We start from the raw sequence: 13,207 nt of genomic DNA, 5'->3' as shown, positions 1-13,207 counted from the left end.
GACAGAAGTTGGTATTTCTAAAAAGTGGAATTGGGGTGAAATTAGCGGGGGTAGAAAAGATCAAGGTTTTGGATGGGCGAAGATAAGAGATGGTGGTGAACAGCTGTTTTAAAGACCTGGAGGGTGGAGTGGGATTGAAGAGAGTGAGGGAGTTTGTTCCAGAGGCGGGAGAAAAGAGGAATGAAGGAGTGAAGGTGAGCAGAGAGTCTTGATTTTGGCAGTTTGACCATAAGAGGGTTGCAGGCAGATCTTGTGCGACCTGAAGGAATATTTGCGGGACAGAGCCCAGAGAGAGCTGGGGGGGCAAGGCCAGAGAGGAGTCGGTAGAAGACGGAAAGACCACTGTCAGGGAATTTACTGGGGGACTCACAGGACTCCAAAGACCGGACACAGGTTACAAAAGGTCTCGTTTATTAAACTGTATTCACTTCATCCAATTACCAAAATGATACCGCATAATATAATGGATCAGGTTTAACTCTTTTCGCTGGTCCTTCTCTCCATCCGACACTCCCGTTCGGTCAGCGCTTCACGTAGCAAGTACTCGTTCATTCCATCGTTCCGTCGGGCAGGGCTTCTGAGGACCAGTGTACTTTACTCAACGTTTGCTCTCGTTATATCGCCAAACTGGACTTAATCTCCTCTCCGCTAATGTCCCGAGGTCATGCATCGCACCGAGTCCTGGCATCAGCTCGCTCCCCTCCTGCTGTGTAAATGGAAATCACAGCAGGGGGGGGTGCTCTAGCCTGGGGCCTTGACCAGGTGTTTCAAGAGATTACATTGTTCATACACATAAAATGTATCTGCTTTGTTACCAGGTTAATTAATAAGTTACCAGGGCCAATCAATATGTTACACTGAGTTACACTTCCACAATTCCCTCATCTTTTTGTTTTTGTTTATATTAACCATTAATCTAAACATCAATATAAGTAAACAATCAATCACTACTAGTAAACATCATTACAAGTATAAGTAAATAATCAATCACTTTGGTAATCAAATTCCCTTAGGCATACACCGTCATCCTGCAAGAATCACAAAACATTTCGTTGGTCATTGACTCCTTCCATATTGTTCAATCTATTGCATTTGCATCACAAATATATTTTCAAAACAACACTTCACCATCACCAAGATACAACAATTTCACTTCATTTTCAAGTTTTGTAAAGCATCTGCACCATCTGGCAAAAACGTTTGCCTCCACACAAATGTTGACTTTGTTTGAAAGGAAGGGCTGATCACTTGTGTTTGAATCCAGGTATGAAACATTTTCTCCTAATGTCTTCATAGCTCCTGCACTACTTCGTGTAGGATTTCGCTGTTGTGGTAACATTGCGGAGTCATAGACTGACCCTGCTCTCCTTGTAGCATTCTTGCCACTTTTTGCTGTAAACCATAGTAATTCCTGAACAAGGCCTTCACCCAGTTGTAGTCGACTTGCCTCCTCCCTTATTGTGAGTGGGCAGCAAGTATTGGTGTGACATTGATTGGCCAGCAAGATGTGGAACAGGGATGCCGGATGCATCCACAATGATGTTGGGACCATGGTGTTCAGGTCATTCATGGTCCTTACCAGGAGCAATCCAGCAGAATCGTGCACAGCTGTTGTGACAAGGGCACAGCCGTTTTTTGCAGCTCCATGCTGGTTCCCCGGACGTTGGTGAAGTAATAACATATGTCCCCGCATTTCACAGAGGTTGCAGGTAAAATGTCGTTGTCCTGCAACTTCTGATGTGGTGAATGTTTGAAGTCTTCGAACAAGAGTAAGTGATCGCCTTTCTTTCATATGTTGCAGTGTGATCCAGGCAAATGGTCACATAAATTTCCTTGGTGAAGGTAAGCATTCATCTCCAAGTTACACGAGAGAATGTCTTCATCATTCTTTGAGAAAGAGGGTGTATGCCACGATTAACTTCATTTTTTAGCCACAAATTTTCTTTCTTTCTTCTTCCCAATTCCGTTAGCAATCCCTCCAAAATGTGATCTCGTCTTATCCTTATGCTCAGTCATATCTGAATCTGCTTTCCGCACACACTGAATCAGATAGGGTACATCTTACCATGAAATCAGCATAATCATGTATATCTTCCGACAGTTTCACATTCAACAATTTGTTGTTTTTCCTTAACACAAAAAGTTATATTCATTTATATGCGTCACACAAATAATATTCAATCAGGTATGTATTTTATTACTAAACTAAGAATAGCATTGTATATGATTACAATCACACACGGGAATACCTAATTCCCAACAACAATTTTCCCAAACCAACAAATTAAGCATAATGTATTATTACCATAATTCCTCTCCACTTTTTCTTTTCCCTCTTTTTTTTTTTTTTCTCCTAACAGTGTGTCACTCGTGGTGATATGAGTTCATTGATATTGTAATTGACACAACTCATAACATTGTCGTTATGCCATTATCTTAATTCTACTGTTTATGTCGCCATAAAAGTCTTCCTTTTCTGGGTCCACATTTCTTTCCTCATTTGTCACTTCATGTGTTATCATCGTGTTGTTGGTTACCTTATTCAAACACACCGTCACTAAGGCTTTCAAGCAAGCCACCACTAAAACAATTGCCAATATAACTACTAAACCAACAAACAAGTCTGCTACTCCTTGTATATATTCATATCTATGACATAGTTATATGTCGATGACATTTAACATTATATACCAAACTAACAAGCTTCCTAAAAGGTAAATAAAGAAAATCCCTTAATATGTAACATAATCAGATTATTTGTCTTACCCTGATCCCCCTATCTCCCGGGGTTGAACTCAATCCCCTGATCATGAGTGTAGTTGTGATACATTTTTTCACTCATGTTGTATTTATATCAGCAGGTAATTGTATGTCATGTAGGCAAATAAATGTCACTATTCCAAGTAGGAATATCACATGTTGAAAATGTAATGTTTATCAATGCAAGGGGTGTTAAAATGTAATTCAAATGACTGTAAATCATGACTATCATTTTTCTACCACTGAATGTTCTGCTGGGCTGCTAGGTGCAGCCTCATTTTCTGTGGGATCGTCCACCTTAGCCCCATGTGCTTGCTTGCAATGAGAGGCATGAATCCAACTTTCTATTTTGGGTCCATATTTGTTTCTATTCTTATCAATCTCCTATGGTTTATCAATTCGTTCCAAGATACCGCAACCAAAGGTTTTAACCAAAGCTCTACCAAACTATTTCCAATTTGAACAAAAATGCCAGTGAAACAATGATTCGAAGGATTAACTTCAAGGGGTCAATAAATTTATTCTATAGCCAGATCTAATTTTCCCATCCAATAGTTTGCCTTGCCACATGTCATATTATAACACCTTAATAAACCTTCGAAAAAATGTTTCCCATCTCAACAAATTTCCTTTTTTTACAAATAGCCATGTGTAACTTACGTATTTAACTACAATTTCCTCTCAATTTGTTTGGCCTAACTGGCCGCAAAAGTGGCTGCCAGCATGCAGTACCGTTTTTATCTACCAAGGAAGTGTTCCACACAAGACCTCTACCAAAATGTTGTTTGTAAAAACAAATCTGGGATTTCTGATTACATGGATGCACACTCTCAGGACATTTTCAGGCTGCTGTTAACAATCCACTACGATGACTTAATTCCTTTACCCACAATCAAATAATTAGTACAAATTGAGGATATTATCCCTATCACATTCTTTTATAGATTCATTATGTTGGATCTAATTTTTTCCAATAATTTTCCACTGCTGTAAGGCGGAACAATAGCTCTCATAAGTCTTAGTAATATCGTACTTAATTTGCCCAGCAGAGAATAATTTATTTACTATCCTTTCTCATCTGTTAACCAGTGACTTTGTTTGAACTCCAGAACTGAAAAACCCACAATAGTTCAAACCAGCAAAATTTTCTTTACTCTTTTCCCATATCATCTATGCCTAAAACACATCCATACATACAGCACAATTTATATGCTGATAAAATTCAAGTTTATATATATAAAATCCATGAGCAGAGTATTCTGGGAAGTCAGTGTAAGACCTCTCCCAAATTTGGATGATTTTGTACTTCCTCATTTCCTTTTATGAAGCTCATATCCATAAATAGATGTTATTCTCATATACATTCTATCAAAAATGGAATCCCAAAATTACTCACAATTTTACTATTAATTAATGGCTGCTCATAACCCAGCACATCAAAAAAAAATTTTTTTATATTCCATTTCCCTTGACAAAAGAGATAATGTTCATAATCAAATTATATTTCTATTTTATTTTACGGATTCTCTGGATATTCAATCCCATCCACATATCCCAATCCCATCCACATATAACTATCCATTTCCAGACAGGCACACTGTCGGTGTCAACAATCTTGTAAGATTGATACACAAAAACACACACACACATGCATTATGCATATTTGTTTGCGTTGGAACCATTATTTACAGATCAGATGGGTGTCAATTTTATTTCAATTTCATAAAATTTGTCAATCAAATTCAAAATGCTTATAGACAAATAAACCAAAAGTCCATTCTTAGAAAACCCTTATGATGTCAAATTGAAATTACCCTTTCTGCCTTCACAATAATCTATCCAAATTTTGACTACACACCCATTTGCATGTCAGTCGACCATTGACCTATCAATCGTGCGGAACAATAGTCCGAAATTCCCACCTGATCATCATGTGACTCTTGTTACTTGGTTTGCCAACAATTGCAACGCAATTGTTCCAAACTTTGTAAATTTAAAATTGCTGTGCCCAAAATAGAAGATCCAATTTTGGCATTTGATCAATTAATTATTAATTTGTTAACAAGCAAAAAGAAAAATGAATCATTCTTGCTCTGAAAACTTTTCAGACACAAGAATCATTGACAGTTGTTCATGTTTGTCCAGTAATCGAATCTGTTGAGGCCAATCATCATTTGGGATTTGCAGCAATGAAGGCCTAATCATTGTCTGAGGTACCGGTAAGCACTGGTACCCTTGATCTTGGTTTGCCCCATGACCTTGTCTTCCTGTTGACATACGGACATCTTCTTCTCCAATGTCCCATCTTTCCACACTCGAAACACCGGTTTCTGTCGTTGTCTGATCTGTGCGCCTGTGCACTTGTATTGCTGGGCTGCATCTCTACATCCCTGAGTTGCCACTGCAATCTCTCGTTATCTCCTGAAACACGAAAAAATTCTCTGTACCGTCCTTTTTGGGGAGACAACTGGAAATCAGATGGGACAACTGTGACTTTCATTCCTAATTTCGAGGGCAGTTGTGCATTTGTCTCCTCCACTGTATCCTGTATCCTTTTTATTTTAAGTTCTAGTTCCCTTATCCGTTCTTGCTGTTCCCGTTGTCTGGATTCACCATCCCAAAGATGGAATGCAAGCCAGTCTACCATTAGATTCTGTCTCTTCCTGGCTTTCAATCTTTGTTCCAATCTTTCCAATCGACTTCGCTCAAATGTACCATCTCTTGGAAACTCCTCATCATGTCCCTTTGTCCACAAATACCAATTCTCGACCTGCCTTATAGCTTCGGCACCATAACGGTCGTACATATGATGTGTACAAGTACCTTTTTGTGGAATCTCTGGTTGTCCTTGTGTGTTCTTGCAGGCTCCATTTCCCATTCTGCCTTTTATCAAAGTAGCGTTGGATGTGTTGTAGCTTGTTCCAGGTTCCTCTAAAGCTTCACTCGTACCTCCAGGAAGGATCTCTCCACCTGTTCGCACGGTGATTTCCAGAGAATCTCCCTCAGCTGTGGCTTTTGCACAATCCAATCTCACAGATCAGTATTTGCAGATGAGCCGGAGGGTCAGTATGAAGTGGGTGAATCCTCAGGTGTCCGCTCTGTTTGACGGGGAAATCACACAATGGTAACCGCACATATATATCTGTATATAAACTCACCACCTTGCTCAATTTTCCCAGGTTGTCTCCACATTGATAATATCTCGCAAAGATATCAAAGCTTCTTTCTTGAGACCGCATTTTCATCAATCAAACAATCAATATATTCAATTCAATTTATTCAGTTCAATTTATGCAATTAAATTCAATCAAATAATATTCAATCAATTAACAATTCAATCAATTATTCAATTTCAATTAATTCATCAATATTCATCAATAAATCAAATTAATCATTTTGAATGACTCCTTGCATAAGCCCTTTCCCCAATGATGTCAGGACAGGTCCATCCATTGACTGAGATCGAATTTCATCGGTCGTCACCTCGGATTCGTACCTCATGTCAATTGATGAATCGCCGTCCTGTCCTAGGGTCATATCTGACATATTTTCCCATTTTGCCTGGTCTCCACAAATTTTTCTTTGCAACCACTAAAGGCAACTCATCCTTCATTCGTGAGACAGCCAAAATGGATGCCAGATATTAAAGTTCTTTGGGAAAAATATCTCATCATTTTCCTTTTAATAGTACCCAAAATCTCTTGGCAATATAAATTTCGTAAAACTCCTGAAATGGGACTGTCAAATTCCTTCAATCATGCTAAATTTTGAAACTCCATCGCTTGTAATACCCAATTTATCCCATAGGGCTTGAAAGTTCTTTCCCAAGTTCATGCAATCATTCTGCATTTGAACCCTATGATATCATTCATAATAATCATCATGATTTTATAGTCATGGTCCTATCATAATCATCTATTTAAACGAACATTTCCTTTATCACCACAGCTATGTGGTATAATCAACAATAGAATAAAACTGTACATAGCAACAGGCTACCTCATGGCCACTTAGTATACCTATTGACAATAAGTCATAACAATATCGAATAATCATTGAACAATTCAAAACTCGCTTCCACTGCTCTAGCCGCAGCATCCGTGATATTTGTTTGCTCATTCCCTATTCCTGATTCGTCATCAAGGATCTCCATCATCACACAGCGTACTTAATTCCGCATTTTAATGAGAATTCAACAGGAATTTACGACTCAAAGGAAAAAGAACGAGCAGACCTTTTGCAGGATGATCGTTACAAAATCGTTACATATATTAAAGTATTTCTAATGTCGACAAATCATATCTTAATTCTTGCAAGATTTGGTTCTTTGAATAAATCACAGCACCGGGAGAACCAGCTCCAAAAATGGATCTTTGTGTTTATTCAGCACCCTAGTAATTGGTTCTTTGTGTACTAATTACACAGCACCCAGGCCCCGCTCATATGGATCTTTGTGCAGCGCTACACAGCACCTGAGCAAAAGGGGTTTCATCTACATTTTCCCTATCTGGTGTACCATCCGTGATATTTGTCTGCTCATTCACTATTCCTGATTCGTCATCAAGGATCTCCATCATCACACAGCGTACTTAATTCCGCTTTTTAATGAGAGTTCAACAGGAATTTACGACTCAAAGGAAAAGAACGAGCAGACCTTTTGCAGGACGATAACTGGAATTAGTCGTGAAAATATATCCAAAATACTCAAAATAGACACCCACAAAAATCGTTTCCATTTAAAAAACATCGCCTTTACTGCTCCAGTCGCAGCATTTGTCACTTTGTTTGCTCATCCGCATGACCAAAACGAAATAAAGGGAGCTCAACCATTACACTGCGCTTTTAATGGCGCATGCCATAGAAACTCAACGCAATTTCGACTCGGCCAGCAAACGAGCAAATTGTGCAGGATGTTAACTGGAATTAGTCGTGAAAAATATATCCAAGTTCACAAAAATACACACCCACACAAATAAACAACATTTATTCCGTTTAACAGAACAAACATTTCCTCTATCATAACATGCATGTCTTCAAAATTATATGCCCAAGAGAAAAAGTAAAATTAATTAAAACTGCGGGCAGTGATGATCCGGGGACCATACCGCTCCATCCTGATTGGACGAGTGCGTGCTAGAGTCGTTAACAACGACAGTCCAGATCCGATTGTTCAAAATTTCAACTCAATCGATCGAAAAATGAACGCAGGGATGCATTTTAAAGGTGCAGTGGCACTAACTGAGTTGCCACGAATATGGCCACGAAATTGCCAATATGGCCATCACAAAATATTTTCCTTAATCAATTGGCTCATAGCATAACCAATCTGCAAGTATTTCATCCGAAGATGTATCTCTCAGGAATTTTAATTAAATAAGTCATTTATAAATCAACGAGTTAATTTATTAAATGATTAATCAATAAATCAATATTTTCCTTGACAGCCACATCACTTGGTCAGTGTCATGTCCAAATATCAGCTTCCTTACTCAAAAGGTGCCTGAGTTAATGTAATGTAATTACTGTAATAAGATTACTGCAATTACTGTAATGATTACTGCAATTACCGGAACTGTAATTACTGTAATTACCTCAGGTAATTACTGTAATGTAATTACTGTAATGTAATAAGAAATGTAATTAATTAAATAAGTACTTCATTAATCGTTAATAATGAAATAATTCCTGAATTCTCATTCGATTCACTTGACATTCGAATGTCCCCAAAACGTTGGAGCAAAACGTTGCAACAACGAAAGTGAAACGTTGTAGCGACGTTGTGGAAACGTCAGCAAAACACAACATTTAAATGTTCACAAAACGTTGGAGCAAAACGTTGCAACAACGAAAGTGAAACGTTGTGGCGACGTTGTGGAAACGTCAGCAAAACACAACATTTGAATGTTCCCAAAACGTTGGAGCAAAACGTTGCAACAACGAAAGTGAAACGTTGTAGCGACGTTGTGGAAACGTCAGCAAAACACAACATTTAAATGTTCACAAAACGTTGGAGCAAAACGTTGCAACAACGAAAGTGAAACGTTGTAGCGACGTTGTGGAAACGTCAGCAAAACACAACATTTAAATGTTCACAAAACGTTGGAGCAAAACGTTGCAACAACGAAAGTGAAACGTTGTGGCGACGTTGTGGAAACGTCAGCAAAACACAACATTTGAATGTTCCCAAAACGTTGGAGCAAAACGTTGCAACAACGAAAGTGAAACGTTGTAGCGACGTTGTGGAAACGTCAGCAAAACACAACATTTAAATGTTCACAAAACGTTGGAGCAAAACGTTGCAACAACGAAAGTGAAACGTTGTAGCGACGTTGTGGAAACGTCAGCAAAACACAACATTTGAATGTTCCCAAAACGTTGGAGCAAAACGTTGCAACAACGAAAGTGAAACGTTGTAGCGACGTTGTGGAAACGTCAGCAAAACACAACATTTAAATGTTCACAAAACGTTGGAGCAAAACGTTGCAACAACGAAAGTGAAACGTTGTAGCGACGTTGTGGAAACGTTAGCACAACCCAACCTTTGAATGGTCCCAAACGTTTTGACAACAAATGGTCACAAGTCATTATCACATTGCAATGACCTCTAAACATTCCTAAACCAATATCCCATTAAAAAATCCCATTAAAATCCCATATTTTGTCACCCTTTGCATTGTTGAAAGCAATTAATTCCATAACTTAATATTACCTCAATTTATATATACTAGGGCGTGCCCGCACGTACGTGCTCGCCCGTACGTGCTTGCAAAAAACATGCGTGCAAACAACAACAACAAAACTTTGAAACCACGTGGCAGTAACGACCACAGAACCCCCCCTTCTATTTGCATGCAATGGTTTGGTCCATTCGCAAAGCCAAAGCGAACGACCACAGAACCCCCCTTCTATTTACATGCAATGGTTCGGTCCATCCGCAGAGCCAAAGCGAACGACCACAGAACCCCCCTTCTATTTACATGCAATGGTTAGGTCCATCCGCAGAGCCAAAGCGAACGACCACAGAACCCCCCTTCTATTTACATGCAATGGTTCGGTCCATCCGCAGAGCCAAAGCGAACGACCACAGAACCCCCCTTCTATTTACATGCAATGGTTCGGTCCATCCGCAGAGCCAAAGCGAACGACCCGCGAGCACGGCGACCACACCCTGGGACCCACCCGTCCGATTAATTTCAAACCTTGAAAAGGCACATCCTCGGGTCCCCACAAATATACCTGGCAAGTTTCAAGTATATCGGACCGGTAGTTGTTGAGAAACAGCGGTCGCATACAGACAGACCGACACACACACCGAGATTACTGGAATTATAGATAGATAAAAATCCGATCTCATTAAAACCTTCATACAAACCACTAGCATATATTATTCCTAGGACTAAAATCACCAGGACCATTATCAAACATTTATCAAAATATTAGGACCATCATCAAACCAATGAATGACTCAATCCTTTAATGACTCCATCCAAACCCAGACATTTTGAGTTCCGTAACTTTTATACTTCAAATTTTCCATTCCTTCCCTTCCTTATCCTTCGATGTAGGGATGGGTTCTTTTTAGGATCATGTTGCATCGAGCATTATTTTTCAAACAGTGTGACTATTAAGCCCACGCCAAGACCTCTGACATCCCACCATTAACACCTATTTTAAGCGTGCCGAATCAGTAAGCATCACCCCTTCTATGAGCCTCGACCAGAGGGTGGTTGTCACCCACAAACACTCGTCGCTAGCTATTCCATTGTCTGTTGATTCCCATTCTGCTGTTTTTGTCTCATAATCAAGATAAATTTGGAACAGCCCTTTAAACTAACACCAAGCAGATCAATTTTTATATTTAAATATAAAATCATTTTCTCATTAATTCATAATCATAAAATCATTTAATCCGTGTCACCCATGCTATTTATCTAGCAAATTTCGTCAAAAAATACAACAGCACTGGTTCCGTGTCACCCATGCTATTTACCTAGCAAATTTCGTCAAAAAATACAACAGCACTGGTTCCGTGTCACCCATGCTATTTATCTAGCAAATTTCGTCAAAAAAAATACAACAGCACTGGTTCCGTGTCACCCATGCTATTTATCTAGCAAATTTCGTCAAAAAAATACAACAGCACTGGTTCCGTGTCACCCATGCTATTTATCTAGCAAATTTCGTCAAAAAAATACAACAGCACTGGTTCCGTGTCACCCATGCTATTTATCTAGCAAATTTCGTCAAAAAAAATACAACAGCACTGGTTCCGTGTCACCCATGCTATTTATCTAGCAAATTTCGTCAAAAAAAAATACAACAGCACTGGTTCCGTGGGGGGTTCTGTGGGGGGTTCTGTGGACGTTATAGGGGGGTTCTGTGGACGTTATATTGTCACCCATGCTATTTATCTAGCAAATTTCGTCAAAAAAAAATACAACAGCACTGGTTCCGTGTCACCCATGCTATTTATCTAGCAAATTTCGTCAAAAAAATACAACAGCACTGGTTCCGTGTCACCCATGCTATTTATCTAGCAAATTTCGTCAAAAAAATACAACAGCACTGGTTCCGTGTCACCCATGCTATTTATCTAGCAAATTTCGTCAAAAAAAATACAACAGCACTGGTTCCGTGTCACCCATGCTATTTATCTAGCAAATTTCGTCAAAAAAAAATACAACAGCACTGCTCCCAAAATTCTCTATTTAAAACGGGTGTACACGATTGTACACGTGTACGGACGGACCTTACCGAACCGGCAAACAAGTCGCTTCATGCACATCAGTGGTGCGTTTCTTCGTGGCGCGTGTCAGAAGAATTACACAGCGCAGGAAAAATACGTATTTACAGAAATCGTTAAAAAAAACTCGGATAATCGCTAAAATCGTTGTGGCCGGTGTACCATATTGGAAATATATATATATATAAATATAATTCCGTTTCCCGGTTCCCTGTCGCTCGCCGAGCGCCGATCAAGTCAAGTGCTTCGAACAAGTGCAAAAAAAAAAGTAGTACTTTATCCGTGTGCGAGTGGGTAAACGAGTGTACCGGCCTTACACGTCCTTGAAACAAGCGGTCGCAAGGTGCACACTTGCTCCGCCCGCTTCCAGGTCACAGTAAGGCCCTTTAATAACCAGCGCCAAGAAGCCCCAGATCACCTGCTCCCCCATATATGTACCCATAACTTCCAAGTTCGTAATCATATTGGGCAAGACAAGACACACTCACCTTTTAAAGAAGACTTGCTTGTACAATTGATCGCAGCGGTGCCTCCAAGATTGTCAGGGAATTTACTGGGGGACTCACAGGACTCCAAAGACCGGACACAGGTTACAAAAGGTCTCGTTTATTAAACTGTATTCACTTCATCCAATTACCAAAATGATACCGCATAATATAATGGATCAGGTTTAACTCTTTTCGCTGGTCCTTCTCTCCATCCGACACTCCCGTTCGGTCAGCGCTTCACGTAGCAAGTACTCGTTCATTCCATCGTTCCGTCGGGCAGGGCTTCTGAGGACCAGTGTACTTTACTCAACGTTTGCTCTCGTTATATCGCCAAACTGGACTTAATCTCCTCTCCGCTAATGTCCCGAGGTCATGCATCGCACCGAGTCCTGGCATCAGCTCGCTCCCCTCCTGCTGTGTAAATGGAAATCACAGCAGGGGGGGGTGCTCTAGCCTGGGGCCTTGACCAGGTGTTTCAAGAGATTACATTGTTCATACACATAAAATGTATCTGCTTTGTTACCAGGTTAATTAATAAGTTACCAGGGCCAATCAATATGTTACACTGAGTTACACTTCCACACCACCAACCTGCCTGCGGTGAGTGAGTGAGAGGCCCTTGGAGTTAGCTTCATCGCGGGAGATTCCAATGATTCTGAATGCTTTGGTTTCAACAGCGTGAAGACGAGCTAGGTGTGAGGCAGGAGCACCAGCCCAGAGGGGAGAGCAGTATTCCATTGAGCTGCGGATGAAAGCCTTGTAGGTGGTGAGGAGCTCAGGTGTGCCAAGGAAGGACTTCGCACGACGGAGGATGCCCAGTCGGCGACTGGCTTTGGAGGCCAGATTTGAAATGTGGTTTTCCCAGGAAAGATCATGGCAGATAGTGAGACCCAGAAGCTTGAGTGACAGAACTTCTTGGAGAGGATTATTCAGAAAGTGGATGGGAGGGTTGTCCAGTCGGTCTTTTCGGAGAGACATCGTAAGTGTGTGAGATTTGTCAGGATTGAAAGACATGTTCCACTTGTTTGCCCAGTCTGTGATTTTGTCCAGGTGTTGAGTGATGTTGAGTGAATGGACATGCATGGTGTGCAAGTGGGAAATATTTGGTGTGGAATGCTTGGTGGGAGTAAGTGGTGTGGAATGAGTGGTGTGGAGTGCATGGTGCGAAGGAGTGAATTGGGGGGAGGATGGACACCTTCACGAATACCCGGGGAGG

The sequence above is a fragment of the Myxine glutinosa genome, chromosome 2, assembly GCF_964187855.1.
Source record: "Myxine glutinosa chromosome 2, kmMyxGlut1.1, whole genome shotgun sequence".
Lineage (NCBI taxonomy): Eukaryota > Metazoa > Chordata > Myxini > Myxiniformes > Myxinidae > Myxine > Myxine glutinosa.
This window is presented reverse-complemented; position numbering follows the sequence as displayed.